A 12,298-nucleotide genomic window follows, 5' to 3' on the forward strand; every position below is an offset into this window, starting at 1 on the left:
CTGCTTTTAAGCTGCCAAGCTGAAGCTTACACACACACACACACACACACGCGCGCGCGCGCGTGTGCACGGGAAGAAATGATTGCATATTTGGGTGAAAACAGAATGAGAATCCCAATCACACTTCTAGATTTAACAGAACCTGATTTTACATCATGAACTGAATTCATTGATTCAATGGAGGCATAGCTCATCTATGAATTTACCACCTAAACTTGAGAGTATGAACTTCCCTGTCTCTTTTTTAAAATCACACTCTAAATAATGCTTAGCTTATCTGACAAATAAAAAGCATAATATAGTTTTAAAAAACATTTTATTGTCTTTTAAAAATATGATACTTGCTACATAAAAAGAATATATCATATTTCATTGAATCTTTTATAAAATCTTTATTTTATATACTGGTAATAATATAAAAGTGAAGCAAAGTCAGTTAATCCGTAATCCTTTCTTACCTCATCTCTTTAAGAGGCATCCCAATATTGGTGACATTAAATGAAAAGGAAAAGAAAACCAGTGCACCTTATAAGCTATTAAATATTTTATTCAACATGCTTGATAAGTTATAAAGCATAATATAGCAAACATTCCTGAATCCTCACACCCGATCAACCCAAGATCCATAACTTGCATTTCTTCCCACAGCCCATGCACATAGGTGACCCTTCTCTTAAATTTTGCATTGATTATTGCTTTGCTTTTCAAACATACTTAAGCTCTTTTTCCTGTTTACCTGTAAATCCGTCAGGAGTAGAGGCCACCTCTGCTCTCTCCCACTGTGACCTTTGGTGTCTGACGCAGAACCTGGCCCAATGGATGGTGACTCTTATTGACCAGGTATATGATTGTCTGAGGTGTACCCACAGTGACCGTACCTTACAAGGTATCGTTTAGACACCGCTGCCTCTAGGCAGCCTCTCTGACAGCCTGTCTGTCTGTGTGACTGGACACAAGCTTGCCTCCTTTTCGAACTGTGTCAGCAACTTATCTCCAATACCAAAGCTGTACATATATCCCTTTCTCCTTTCAGTGCTGCTAGCTCTTTCTCCATCCCTGCCTTCCTGCCAGGTTGGCTTAGGTGGAATCCCTATTGTTGTGGTTTGGGGCCTGATGTAATAATAAAAGGTAGCATAGGTGAAATAATATCTGGCACTTTTTACATCTGTTCTCAACAAATTGACCTAAAAGAGGTCAGCACTATGACTGTTCCCGTTTCACAGATGAGGAAACTGAGATTTGTCAACATAAGCAATGAACATCTGTCAAATGAAGGGAGACAATACTGTATCTACATTATTCTGCCTGAACATACTTCAGTTTTTCTCTGGAGCTCAAGGCTTTATGCCGATTCTTGGGCATATTATTCAGAAATAAATGGGGGGGACAATTAAATGAGGTACCTACAAGTTTTCTTTGAGTGTGGTTAGCAACTTTTTTATTGTTTGAGACAGCTGTATTTTCTTTCATATTATTTACCTAATTTTCTTTTTTTTCTTTACCTAGTTTTCTATTGGACTTAACTTATTCCCTTATTGTTTTATAGAGATTCTTATGTACCATAATACTTAGACCTTTTTTTCTAAGTTAACTATGATATGCATGTATTTACCCCATGTTTCTGTGATAGAATTTGGAATGCTGTTTTAGTCATATTCAATTTTAATATACTTTTATTTTTTAGTGGTTTAAATAAATATTCTGAGATTTTTGTTACTATACTCAGAAATGCATTCCTACCTCTGGGATGACAAGAAAATTTCCAATTTTTAAAAATATTAAAAAATAAATTCAGGTATCAATTTTAAAAAATATCTATTGTCTGTATACACCACAAAGTTGTCAGGAATCTGAAGGTGGCATCTAAAATTGTCTTTTAATATACTTTGCCTTTCACATGTACAAGAATATTTCAAAATAAAAAATACATAAAATGAAAAATAAATTCATACATGACTAGGATCATACAAGAAACCCCCTACCTTGGCACACAATCACTTATTCATTTGGTTATTGACTCTTCCTGTTTATTTAGCCCCTGTGGTATACAGATGATTTAGACTAGAAAATACTCCTGTTAAATGCAGTGGGGATTCCAGCAGTATGAACTGATGCATCTTTTCAAAGAATCCTTCAGGCTGCAGTACGGGGGAGAGATTTTTAGGGGGCAAAGAGGGAAGTAAGGGGAGACAGGTAGGGCAGTGATACCCACCTGTAGTAAACCCAGAATTTGGTCAGAAGAAGCAAGATTTAAAGCTGACTTCTGCGAGTTAGGGCCAGAGCACCATCGCTGTTGCGGAGATGCTGGCCAATTCGGCGTCCTGATGAAATACTACCTTGAACCTGGAGCAGGGCGGGACTTTGTGTGGGGGACCATTCCCAGCAAAGCTAGACAGGTGGCAACCCCACTCGCTTGGCGCCAGCAAGTGGAGCGGGCTCACGGATGATGGATGGCTTTACATTGTTCTGAACACAGCGCAGAGTGGGGGCGGCGGGGGGATGACCCCTGGGGAGCTCAGAGAAGTCTCTGGGCTTTTCTTACACGTTGTCTTCCCCTTAGTATCCAGCCAAGGTATTAACTCTGTGTTCCAGCCACGTTTCCACCTAGAAGTCTCATTATTGCTCCATATACTCTTGTCCACGGTCTTGGTATTTATATTTTTACACATTTTAACCTCAAAGTGTCTGGACTTTTGGTGAAAATGAGACAATTAAAATAGGTTGCAAAGCATAATGAGGGTTTTTTCTTTTTAAAGGTGGAAAGAATGTGATGACATGCAATTTATTACTACGCTCCTCCCTTCCTTAAAGGTCCATGGACATTTTCTGCTCAATCAGTGTTGTATTTTTTTGCACCTCATTTTATAACTGATTCTTCTCCTTGACTTCCCAGTCTCAGGAGACAACAGTATTTCTCTTAAAAACCCAGAGGGCGAATGGGTCCTCTGTGTGTGTTGATTTGCCAAGACAATTCTCATGAAAAGGACTAGGATTGCTAAGCCATTTTTTAATATAAGGAGGTCTGTGTTTGGGCGTTGAAATTAATTTCCCTTATCTCACCATACAAATAGCCACCCTGGCTTTTTTGATTTATTATCTGGGATGGTTCAGCAGCGCTAAAAACAGAGGACGGAAAGACATCACCTTTACGTGGCATCATCAGTCACAGCATTAAAAGCATCACCCTGAGTGGGTTGCTTTGCACAAGCTCCTGGCATGCCATGAGAACACCCTGTTTTTGTCCTGTGTGCCGGAGACTTTGGGCCCGGTCATGAAGTCCAGGCTGCATTTTTTCATTCTTAATAAGTTGCCCCCACCCTAAAATCCTTCTTGTCTTTCCTCCCTAACAGAGTGTTAAAGGAACTTTCTAGATTGCACATATAATCCCTGACTAGAGACAAAGTATTGACTTGGAGAAAAAAGATATTATTTTTATTTACTTTTTAGTTTTTTTATATATTGGAATATAGTTGATTTGCAGTGTTAGTTTCAGGTGTACGGCAAAGTGCAATTAAATTATATGTATATCTTTTTATGCATGTATCTATATCTTTTTCAGATTCTTTTCCCATATAGATCATTACAGAGTGCGGGGTATAGTTCCTGTGATGTACAGTAGGTCCTTGTTGATTATCTACTTTATATATAGTAGTGTGTCTGTGTTAATCCAAACGTCTTAATTTATCCCTCCCTCTCACCTTTTCCCTTTGGTAGCCATACATTTGTTTTCAAAGTCTGTTTCTATTTTTCAAATAAGTTCATTTGTATCTTTTTTTAGATTCCACATATAAGTGATGTTGTATGATACTTGTCTTTCTCTGACTTCATTTCCTATGATAATCTCTAGGTTCATCTATGTTGTTGCAAATGGCAGTTTCATTATTTTTCATGGCTGAGCAATATTCCATTGTATAAATGTACCACATCTTCTTTATCCATTCATTTGTTGGTGGACATTTAGGTTGCTTTCAAGTCTTGGCTGTTGTAAATAGTGCTTCAGTGGACAGTCAAAAGATTGTATGCTTTATGACTCCATTTATATGACGTTCCTGAAAAGGCAAAACTACAGTGATGGGGAATAGATGAGTGGTGGCTAAGGGTTAGGGATGGTGGGAGGGTGTGAATATGAATGGAAGTACAAGGAAGTTTGGAGGGTGTTGGAGCTATTCTGTATCCTGATCGTGGTAGAGAGTGTATGAATGTATACCTGTATTAAAATTCAGGGTACTGTACACCTCCCACACCCCAAGAGTCAATTTCACTATTTGGTAACTTAAAAAGAAAGAAACCGGAACCCCAACTTGTGCACATGCTCTGCAAGTTGCAGCATCTGTCTCATTTCAGATAGCTGCTTCTGGCATTCTGACCCCTCCTGTCAGGTCCTATACACTCCAGGTCGCTGGTGTTCTCTCTGCCTGGGAATCTCTCCCACCTCACCTGGGTGCCAGGCATCCTTCGCTGCTCAGGTGTGGGGACCCAGCACTTGCTCTGGGTGAGTTGCCTCTGCACCCCTGCCCCTGGTCAATTGTAGGGGCTGCCCTTACCCCCTCAGGGTGACTTCAGGAGAGTGATTTTATTGTTTACTCCCCAGCCCTCATAGGAAGGTGACGAGTAAAGCAGTGAGGATGAGAAGGAAGTCAGTGCCCTGCACTCACAGGCGAAGGTCAGCCTTTATTTTCGTTTTACTTCTGTCTTTTTTCCTGGCTGCGCTGGCCTCTGACCCCCTGGCTGAAATTCCTTACCTCCTTTTGCTCTTTCAGCAGGGGAATCCTCTTTTCTGGCTTTGCCAAAACTACATGTTGAAAAGCAATAAATCATGGTTTCAAAGACCTTGATAGTCTCTTTTTTTCCCTTTAAGCAAATGTAAAATTATGTGGCAAAATCATGACTGCAGAGGGGTTTCTCACTTTTTTCCTCAGAGATTAGATGGGTTTTATAGTGTACCATGAAAAGGCATTAGTGGTAAAATCCTTTTTATGGATATATTTTTGCATATTAGGTTGGCCAAAAAGTTCATTCAGGGTTTTCCATAACATCTTACAGAAAACCCAGAGTAAACTTTTTGGCCAACCCAGTATTTCCTGAGCCCCATCTTCCAAATTTTTCCAAATTCCCTTTGGGAAAGAACAGACTTTTTGGGGGGAAGAAAAGTAGCTTCTATTCTGGCATCCCTACCAATAGTAATAATAATAACACAACAGTATTTCTATCTTGCTTACTGTAAGTGCCAGACACTGTCCTAAGAAGCAGTTTATATATTATTTCACTTACTCCTCATGGCAGCCCTAGAAGGTAGTAGTGTCATGACTTCCCTTTCATATGAGTGAAAACCTCAGCACAGCACAGGCGGTTACATCAGGGTAGGGTGAAGCTGGGATCTGAACCCAGGCCATCTGGCTCCACCTTCCAGATGACTGTGGAACAGATGGGGGAAGGAAGATGGGAGACCTGGTTTTCCTCCCCAGGGCCCCAGGCTGACCTCTCTTTCCTTCTCTCCTGGAAGGTGTCTCCACCCCTCTGCATGGTCTGTAAGATGCTTCAGAATGGTTTGGGATGCTCCTTTTCTTCTTCATCCAAAGATGATTCCATATTTGTCTCTTGATCAGTATTAACACAGGTCTTTGGAATAACTGGAAAAACGAGCTAAAAATCAAAAAGACTCAACGAAAGCAGTACCAAAACCACATCATATCTTGAATGGTGCTTTTACAGCTTTCAAAGTCCTCAACTCTGTGTTCTTCAAAGATGCCCCTCATCACTTCCCATTATCATCATCTCTTTTTTCAGGAACAGAAGGTGAGGCCCACAGAGAAGTAAGCGGCTTGTCCTAATTCACCACATTGGTCCTTTTAGGACTGGAAAGCAAGCTCAGTTTTTCCTTTTCCCCTTCTCCCGTCCTCTCTTCCATTTAAGTTTACTCTTTGAATAAGAGAAACTGTTCCATTTACTTAAGATACAGGCAATGTAATTTCATCTTTTTTCCTACGTATAATGATTTTCTTTTGCTGTGTAAACTCATCACCATGAACATAGCAGCTTAGGACATCCATTTGTTGCTCTCAGTTTTGTAGGCCACAGGTCCAGACATAGAGCTGCTGGCTTCTATGCTCAGAGCATTAGGAGGTTGCATGTGTCAGAGGGGTTACCCAGACTGAGTTCTTGTCTGGAGGCTCTGGAGAATAATCTACTTCTTAGCTCTGTCAGGTTTTTGGTAAAATTCAGTTCATTGGGTTTGTAGGACTGAGATCCTCATTTCCTTGCTAGTATCAGTCAGCCCGGGGCCACTCTTGGCTACTAAAGGCTGCCCACATTTCCATGTGATCGCCTCTGGCAACATTGGTACATCACATCTTTCTTGACTCTTAAATGTTGAACTTGCTCTGTTTCTGATCCCTAAACCCTAATATAAACTGCAAAATATGAAGTCCATATGATTCTTTCAGGTCTGCTCAAATTATCTCCCTCTCCTAAGGTCAGCTGATTTTGGACCATAATTACAGCTGCAAAACCCTTCAGATTAATACCTTGATAGTATTTGATTGAATATCTGAAACAAAGGGTAGGGATGTGGAAGGTCATCTTAGAATTCTGCCTATCACCAATGCATTACAGCGTTAAAAAGAGGTAAAGACGGGAAGAAGGGCTAAACTCTAATCCCTTTATTTTTTAGTAGTAATTACATAAATTCCTTTTTGTCTTTTGCCAACCTGATGCATTTTATATTTATTAGGCCATTTGATTAAAAGCATATTCATAATCTGTGCAAGCTTTTTGTCTTAAAAGAATTGAAAAAAAGATGAGGTAGGCATAGTATTTTTGAACAACACAATTAACTGTCACTAACTATTTGGTAAGTTTTTAGCATTGTTTTCGCATTTTTTAGCATTGTTGGAACCTATTCTTTTCCATCTCCTTGAACTTTCTCCATTCCTGGGCTGTGTCATTCCCCGTCTACTTGCAGGTCTTACCTTAAATACCACCTCCTCATGGACAGATTTCTTGATGGCCTTACCTAGTAGCTTAAGAAGGACAAGTAAGTTAAATTGTTTTATTCAGGCGTCCTTTGTAATGACTCTCTAATTACTTCCAGATTTGTGGATTGCCAATATCTTATCTGTTTTTCATAGACTGTAAACCTTGCAAGGGGAACCTTCATAGGCCTCGTGCCCAGACTGTGCTTGTTCAGAGGAAGCATCAAAAATGATGTGTAAATGGAAGGCTTTATAGAAAAGGTAATATAACATTTGTTTAGAAAAGTTGCTAGAGTAGTGAACCAAGTTAATCATGAGGTCACTGCTAAAGCATTTGTTGTGTGAAAAGCACCCAAATGACTGTCATAAAGATCTTGAAAGAAAAACAACAACAACAACAACAACAACAAAAAGATCTTGAAAGAGGGGAGATTCTGAGGAATGTTGGCGCCAAAGAGGAACAGTTTCCATCTTGTCCTTTGAAATAGGCAGCGCCACTGGATAGGAGGTGAGTGAGGTGTCTGCAGATTACAAATCACCTGATGTTTGGAGCACTGGTTCCTGCTAAGTTTTAATGCCTCAGGACGGAGGCCTGTTTCCTCCCGGCTCACCTTTGAACAGCTCCTCTCTCTGATTTTCCCCTAAGCTTCACATTCACCTCCAAGCAGTCCTTCACCCACTTAGAAGCCATTTGACCTTGGGCAAGTTAGCCTCCTTGAGCCCTACTTTGCTCCTCTGGAAAATGAGTACAATAATTCATGCCTTGAAAGGTCATTGGAAGGACAGATGGGCAGTGAATGCAAACGCTTGACTCACACTGAGATTAATAAATGTTATTTCCATTATTAGACTCTGCATATCTGACATGGAATTGAAGTGCTCATCTTAACAACTGATTTTTTGGAAATTGTTATAAAAGAAAGGGTTATGGTAGATTGTAGGGTCATTAGAGAAATAGTCTTCTTACTTGATTTTTATCATCATATACTAACTAGAGACTACCTAGTTTGACATCAACGTATTTTATGTACAACTATCCTAAGCACAATTTATCTACCTTTTTCTTCGCCCCTGTTGTTGATTCAGAAGTCACTCCAGAGCCTTTGTACTCCTCTGGGTTTTTGTTATGAACTCCAGTTAGCATTTTATTATAGCCCTTTAGAAGTATTGGTCACTAGCAAGTTCTGAAAAGCAACTTGTGTCTGTATGTTCACCTCTTCTCACTCCTTAATATATGATAAAAAAAAAAAAAAAAAAATCATGTGTTGCACTAAACACAGACTGGCTTCCTGCACCCAAGCCCTTCCCAGTTGCTCTTTTGGTGGAGGACTCACCCACTCCAGCTTGTGCTGGAAAGTGATAGAACTGGAGCAGTAGTATCCTTGGAGCCTAGGAAGTGAGGTTAGTGGGCCTTCAAAGAGCTAATTTGCCATAAAGTACCAGAAGTTGTTCAGAATCAGTCAAGCTCTTCTCACATTTCCGAGGAGACTATTTTAGGGAGCAACAAGAGCAGAATAGATCAATTTACATTTCTTCTTCTTCTACCACTGTAAAAGCACTTATTTGATGAATTCTCAGAGCCGGTTAGACAGTATCAGCAAATACAGTGATGGGAGCATAGAGCCAGCATCTGTTTTGTTTATTATGTGGATGGTTTCTACACTCAAAGCTGCATTCCTGTCTTTTCATTTATTTTGCCTGCCTTTTAATTCCCTGAGTGTGATTTAGAGGAGTCCATGCGTCATTTTGTTGCAGTGGCATTGGAAGTCTGTATTTCTGATTTAATTCCTGCAGTGTGAACCCAGAACCGAGGGCCGGGAGACTCCTGTGCCCCAGATTAGCTGGGAGAACTTGGACAGTCGGCTCAACATCTCTATCTAGGTCCCAGTTTCCTCTCCTGTAAAATGGGACTGTTCACTTCTTATCAGGGGGTATAATATAATAAAAGGAAATGCCCTGCAGATGTGAAAAAAAAAACATTTAAACGCCATGCACCTTTCATTTTTATTTTTAATCTGAAATTAACATGCGAAATCAGGATGCTGCCATTTTCAAAGTTGTTAGCCTGCATTCATCATATTTCTAGGTGAAGTATCTGAAAGTGATTATAGGTAATAAATATCTTTTTTTAAAAAACTTATTGCAGAGGCAGTTTTTCCACTGTTAATGAGGGTAATTTGACTTGGTTGAAGGATTGCAGTTCTTAAGAATTAATGCACTAATCCAATTCAAAGATTTAAAGAGATCTAAGATTTTTCACAGGTCGCGTGCTAGTGAATGTGCTGCTCTCACATAGCAGCTAATGGACTTGAACGCCAGTCTGTCATTTACTGTTCCCTCCCCAAGAGAAGCTATGCCCTTGGTAGTGAGTCTACTCTCCAGGCATTGCAGGTTATTTAGAAGTGTGGTGTATTTGTAACACTTTTGAGAGATAGTATCCTATTTCTCTCAGCCCCTAGTTACTATAAAAACTGGGGTTATCTTTCTTAATTACACGTCTGAATCCTAATCTGCTAAGGTCTGAGGAATATCAGACTCAGAGGAGCTGCCTTCTCGCCTTTCTTTTTCAGAGAAAGGTCTTTTATTTTGTTGTTGGTTTGTTTGTTTTTTTTCAGTGTATTCTTAAAAGCTAATTCCTGTATCATTGTATTGGTACCTATAGGTTAATTCATGTGAAGACAAAGGTTACCTTGCATGGTATTCATAACTTTCCATTTTTGATAATAAGGTGTTAAGAACAGCTAACAATATTTTGTAAAGCCTTATTTGTAAAGGATGGTAGAAATGCTCTTCTTTCCCAGTTCCATTATGTTTCCTAAATATGAAAAAAATCCCATTTTGAAGCAATTAGAAGTCTGTTCTTCTCTTTGCACGTGTGTGTGCAGTCAGGAACCTTTGTTCCTTAATTAGGAAAAGAACTAGAGCTCATTAATTGTGGTTCCAAGTGATGTCTGCTCGATTGTTGGGGCACTGGTACATTACAAAGAAAGATCTAGTCTAAATCTGAGAGGCTACCAGCATTTCTGAGAACCAGTAAAAGATAAATAAGCATCAGAGGGTCCTTGTATGGTCGACCTCACATCCTGGCCTGTCCTTGAGGGCCTGGCTAGCTGCTCATCAGTTTTAAAGCCACAGAAATTTATGTACTCACAGAAGGGGGGAAAGGGAGAAGGTGCAACTTAGGTAGAAATATAGGCCTCCGTTTAAAATCTATGATCCTTAAAAAAAGGAGAAAAGAAGTCAAGAATCTCTTTCCGATTTTTTTGATACTTAGAGGACCTCATCTGGATGCCTGTAGATGTTATTGAAAGTGAATGAATTGCTGGCAAACATGATAAAAGACAGATATCCTAATGTTTTCCAGGCTGATTTTCATTGCTGGCATGAGCTTGGGAGGCATTGCAAGAGTTCTGAAAGCTAAAACTCCCAAACTGAATTGGCAAATCCTTAGGCCCGCATCTTTGTCATCAAAAGAGAGCCCTAATTTCCACGACAAGAATAGACACTTCCCCAGCCTCCAAGACAGTTAATGTACCTACATGTTCCCAGAAATATGAGTAGTACAAACGGTGGATGCATCTCACTCGTCAAGATCTGGATTCCAGAAACAGGGAGGTGAGCAACTTGAGTGGAAACTCTCTGACCATGTAGATGATGTTGTCCTGTGGGTTGGCTGGCCTGGCGAGGGAAGGCTGAAATGGAGGATGAGAAGAAGGAAGCCAAATGTCAGTTTGGAAACCATACAATGGAAATTCGCACCTAATTTAAGGGGCAGTCGCTTCTCTTCCAGAAGATTCTATGCAATCAGGTGGCTACCATCCCTGCCAGAGGATTAACTGCCTTTGCCCTTTCATGTTGATGGAGACTTTATTAGCAAAAGGGAGCACTTCGGCAGAGATCTGGCAAGTAAAGGCATGATACCTTTCCCCTTGTGCGGATAATGGTGTGGGTCAGAAACAGTGATTGTGGAAACAAATATTTCCCTGAAATGTTCTACCATTTAAAGAGGCATGTCCAGCTAGCAGACATGTCTTTCTGTATTTTTACATATTAATAATACATATTTTATATAATATAATTTATATATATATTTCTCCACCAGTAATCTTTTTTACTTTGTATTTCTCAGAGAAAGAAAAATCGATTTTAAAATGTAAAAACCTGTTCTTCAATGGACGATGCAAAAATCTCATTGCAGTATTTATTCCAAACCTGCTCTCATAATGTTCAGTCAAGGAGAAAACAGCAAAAAACAGTTGTTGATGGACTTAGCACAGAACTGGATTAAATAAGCATTAGTCTACTGAAGCTGATTACAGGAATATGAAAATGCAGTATCTTAATGGTACATATTTTTATGTGGCAGCTCAGTTGCCTTTCATTTTGCAGCTAATATGTCTATTCTTATGAGTCATTTACTTCTTTAATTACCTTTTGCAGGCAAGGCACCATGGTATATTAATGTGAATGATTTTTACTGCCAGTTTATCATACAATGCCCCAGAAGTTGAAAGGCGTAATTGACTTGGAAGAACAGCTCATGAAGGAAACAATATTTAGTTGACAGTTTTCCTTGTACTCTCTGTTGACGTTTATGAGTTTACACTATGCTAAAGGAGTAATAAACACAATTTTCTTTCAATAACAGGAAAGGGTAGCTTCTCAAATACATTTGTGGAAAAACACATTTGTTCATTTCTTGAATAATATGGAAATAACACATTTCCAGTGGTAAGACCTCTCAGATTGCCAATTGAATTAAACCTTTGAAGGTGCATTTATAACCTGTCTCGGAGCATTAGGAGATATTAGGGTTCATGTGATTGAATCTATTTAATGAATATTTAAATTATAGACAGATTTGGATAAATCATATTTAAATCTGGGTGTTAGAGGAAGACTATTTGACCTCATCCTCCCAATTTCTAGAGGGAAGGAAAGTGGGAAGGGAACTGGGGAACTGTCTGGAGGAAGATTTTCTTTCGCCCAAAGGGAGGGGAAGTCTGACAGTACATTTTAGGGGAAAGAAAAGGGGGGTTCATCAGTACAACTCCTTATAAGGTCTGGGCTTTGAATGGTTAAACTCAAGACCTGGGTGGGTTGCTGCTGTTCCGGGGTCTGGAATGGTGCCTTGAGTTGATGGGGGCAGTGAGCAAGTGCTCTTGTTTTTAACCATCATTTCCAAGGTCCCCTGGGCCCTCCACTGGCTCGCTGGCTTTGGGTAGGCCCTGGTTTGGCACATCGGTTTCGAGGGAGTTAAACTTTTCACAGTTTTCTGGATTGTTTGCAGTTCAGCCCTGTGCAGCATAATGAAAGTTTTCTAGCCA

The 12,298-nt window shown here is 39.8% G+C and overlaps 1 protein-coding gene and 1 long non-coding RNA gene across 8 annotated transcripts in view; both read left to right on the plus strand.

Annotated features, from left to right (window-relative positions):
• FOXP1 (forkhead box P1) overlaps nucleotides 1-12,298 on the plus strand; it is a 611,298-nt gene that overhangs the window by 423,459 nt on the left and 175,541 nt on the right. The gene's annotated exons all lie outside the window — the stretch shown is intronic.
• On the plus strand, nucleotides 4,612-10,352 carry LOC133045765 (uncharacterized). The gene is made up of 4 exons (XR_009690334.1): nucleotides 4,612-4,663; nucleotides 5,607-5,796; nucleotides 6,962-7,033; nucleotides 10,336-10,352. It is a non-coding gene; the product is annotated as an uncharacterized LOC133045765 (long non-coding RNA).

This window comes from Dama dama, chromosome 24 (genome assembly GCF_033118175.1).
Source record: "Dama dama isolate Ldn47 chromosome 24, ASM3311817v1, whole genome shotgun sequence".
NCBI classification, from domain to species: domain Eukaryota; kingdom Metazoa; phylum Chordata; class Mammalia; order Artiodactyla; family Cervidae; genus Dama; species Dama dama.